This window comes from Stegastes partitus, unplaced genomic scaffold, assembly GCF_000690725.1.
Source record: "Stegastes partitus isolate 25-593 unplaced genomic scaffold, Stegastes_partitus-1.0.2 Scaffold489, whole genome shotgun sequence".
NCBI classification, from domain to species: Eukaryota; Metazoa; Chordata; class Actinopteri; family Pomacentridae; genus Stegastes; species Stegastes partitus.
This window is the reverse complement of record NW_007578220.1, coordinates 84,162-87,872: the sequence shown is the minus strand read 5'-3', so window position 1 is coordinate 87,872 and position 3,711 is coordinate 84,162. Positions and strand designations below refer to the sequence as shown.

Below are 3,711 nucleotides of genomic sequence, written 5' to 3'. Positions count from 1 at the left end.
CCCCCCCCTCCCCTCCATACCTGTGGGGTAAGCAGCCAGGTAGGCTTATGATAATCACAGCCGAGTTGCTAGGAGACAGGATGGGATGAAGATGGGAGGTTTGTAATTTCTCTCTAAAAGAAGCTACCTGTTTGATTTGATTGAGGCACATCTGTGTCTTTTTTTTTTTTTTTACCCTCCTCCTCCTCCTCCTCCTCCTCATCCTCCTCATCTTATTGTCTACCTTGGCTGACCGGGAGCGTGCACGGCTGGGCCGGCCAGCCAGGCGACCACTTCATCATAGGTAGGGGGCGTGTTCCAGGAGAAGGTATAGAAAAGGGATGATGTCACCGTGTCTGCCAGGCTTTGTATTGCTCTTCTTCTCCACCCAGCGAGCGTTTGCTGTGAGGGCTTCACGCCAGCACATCTCCACACAGGTTCCCTCTTTTTTTTTTTTTTTTGTTCTTTTTGTTTCATGGATTCACATATGATGGTAATCGTCGAACCACCACCACCACCACCCTCCTCTTCTCCCCTTGCTACTGTCACATGCTGCCCCCCCTCCCCTCTTGTCTATCCACTTATAAACCATTCACACACTGCCTATTTATGTGTGAAGCCATGTGTCCCATTGTCTGTTACAACTGCATAATCCATTATTACTCCACGTTGCAGACACAAAGATATTTCCTCTCGGAGGCTTTCCCCAAGACAAGATTAGCAGGCTGTATTTTTTTGTTGTTGTTGTTATTGTTGTTCTGTAAGATTTAAAATGGTGTAAGGTCTTGAATGTTGCATTTTTTTTCTTTCTCTCGCATTGGGCTATGAAAACAGAAGAGGATAATCCAGAGAGAGCTAACCTCAGAGGAGATTCTTCAGGTTTTGGGTGCATTTTTTCCTCTTTTTTTTTTATTCCCTCTCCCATCACAGCACCCTTATCTCTTCATTAGACTGGTAAAACAGTATTTCATGGCCTGCAATTTGCACACATGTAATTGCCTACCAGTGCTAATGATCGGATGGTTGTTAGCGAAGCTGCTAATTAAAGCTTTAGTGTTTCAGAATGTTTTATTTAATGTCAATAATACAGCGGGACTAACTGTCTCCCATCAGCGACCCAACAGGAGTGATTGATTTAGCATCTCGGCCTTGTATATACATACCAACCTGGTAATAAGTCCCAAGCAGGCCCCGCCATTAACGCAGCTGTTAAATGTTACTGCATAATCAATCACTGCAAACTCCCTCCTTTAACTTACTAATGAGTGTTAGAGCCCCGAGGTTGGACTTGCGGCACTGCACCTATACAGCCAGAACCCCTCGGTCTGAAATGCTGACTCGGACAAAGGGCTCCAGTGCAGGTGTACCATTTGTCAGCCTCTGTCCTTTTGTGCAGATCCAGGCCATGAGCTGCTGCTTGCTTGCTCGCTCGCTGCTGCTGCTGCCCGTTACTGTATGCTCTGAATCACACAGTGAATCATAGACCTCAGACGGATTCCTGCGTTGTGCTCAGCAAAGAAAAATATTCAGACGTTGGAAGAGTCACACACTTTCGGGGGGCTTTTTTTTTCTTCTTTTTTTCTAACACCCATAGAAAGAAGGGTTCCTCGGGGGTTGTTTGATCAGGGAAGTGGCGGTTCAACTGCTCTATGTGTAATGTTAATGACTCAAAGTGGGCTGTAATAGTTCAAATAAAAATGAAGAATTAGGAAAGGCTCATAAAGAATCCGAGAGCGCCACTAAAACACTCTGTTAAAACCGCTGATTTACGACATTTCATGCGTTCTTGCCAGTAATAATCTGTAGCATTTTCTTTTTAAATACATTTTTTTCCCCCCACTCCCGTTCTACTTCACACACGCTTAGCTGTGCATGAATCATTTTTCGGTTAAGGTCCTTTAACAATAAGCTGAAGGAGATCTGAGTGGTTAGCCTGAGCTGATCTCACATAGCCAACCCTGGAAATCCAAGCGTTGACTTTGGTTGCAAAATTACGAGACACAATGGGCTGTCGTAGCTACCAAAACTACACTTGGGAGAGGCTTGATCTAGCTTTGTGACCGATAAAGATAAGAAACTTGTCAAGATCCTCCAAATGGACTTTTTCGAAGTATCGGGCAAACTGGCCACACTCGTGATTCACCCGATCCGTCTACCTGTCGCTTCAATTCACCAATCTCTGCATCTATCCACTTTCTGATTTTATTCTCAACATCTCCATCTTCTTCGAGGATGCTGGTTCTCTGGCTGCTGCTGTTCATCCTGCCCTCTGTTCGCAACATAAGTAAAACCTCCGAGATGCGGCGTGCGTCCAGCGAGCTAATCGTGTCACCGTCGATCACGCTTCCGCCTCTCTGAAGTGGAAAGTCTGAACAGCGCTGTTAGTTATTTATTTAATGATGCAATCCGCGCGATTCCTCGTTCCTCGAATTAGGATCGACACGAGATCGTGGCGTGTGCGAAAGCTCCCTGCCGCGGTTTTCCGAGGCCGATGAACCATTCCGCGGTGCTTTATTGAACCCTCGCCGGCTCAGAGTGTAGATCTGGAGTGACATATGTAGCCAGGCAGAAGTCTGTTTTTAATTTTGATCCCAGCCAGCGAGATACAAGCTCCGCAGCATCCTACCGTTAATGAGCGAATTCAGGTCATGGTTTTACGGGATTTTAAATGAAGCCTATTTACTGAAAAGCATCTCTAATTGACATTAGCCACTGAAAGCAATCACTGAACCAGTTGTAAAGCTCAACCTGGGCATGGAGTCTGTAATGTTATAATATACATCCACGGCTGTTGTTCCCCATTTGGCTCCATTCAATCAAGGAATTCTTGGCATTTCTGTCCCCGCGGGGTGTTTGTCAATGTGTGACATGTTGATTGGTTTTTCCTCAGTTGATGTGTTTGTTTAAGGGCCAGTCCTCTGGTCACAAGTGTCCCATAATGCTTTTTGAAGTGGTGAAAAAAAAAAAAAGACATGCTTAGAGATGGTACAAAAAAAAAAAGCCCTCGCTGAAGTTTTTATTCGGATAATTCCTTGTCAAACTTGCGGTCAGATATGAATTCAATCCACATTTCCTCGGAGCATCCTCAACAGCTACGTGGATGTTTCTCGAGTGAAGCCCGAGGATTTAAAGGCCCGCCCCGTAATCTGATTGTGTTTGACAGGCCGGGGGCATGCAAGTTATAAAAAGAAGAAGAAGAAGAAGAAAAAAAAACTTCCCCTTAAAAATGTTTCTTTATGCAGAGTCCCCCGAGCAAGAGAGGAACACTTTATCACATCTGACTGAATCTATTGGCCTTGTTTTCCCAAACTGCACGGCCGCATTCTGCAGCGAGAGGAACAATTTGGGGTGATGGAGGGAGGCGAATGGGTGGGAGCTTGGGTGTGTGGGGGGGCAAAAAAAAAGTTATTTGAGGGAGGAGGGGGGACAAAGAGGGGTTAGTCTCGTGGGCAGGTGGGTGATTAGAGTGTGTGTTTGTTTTAGAGGTGGCGAGGTTGGAGGGAGTGTGGGGGGGTTATTGTAGTGGATGAAAAAGAAAAAAAGGGAGAGGAGAGAAGGGACGAGGACGAAGGAGGGAGGAGGAGGAGGAGGAGGAGTGGTCGGGAGGCCAGCGGCGGAGAGAAAGGGACTATTACTCAGGCCTGACTGCTCCCTCAGTGGGGACAGTGAAGCCGCTCATTCAGACAGAATATGGTCGAGGCCGGTTCAAAGGCTACATTTGCGCTGGAATCG

General features: G+C 46.3%; 1 protein-coding gene across 2 annotated transcripts in view; it reads left to right on the top strand.

The window, feature by feature from the left end:
* Positions 1-3,711, top strand: part of kirrel1a (kirre like nephrin family adhesion molecule 1a) — a 32,031-nt gene that overhangs the window by 1,007 nt on the left and 27,313 nt on the right. The gene's annotated exons all lie outside the window — the stretch shown is intronic.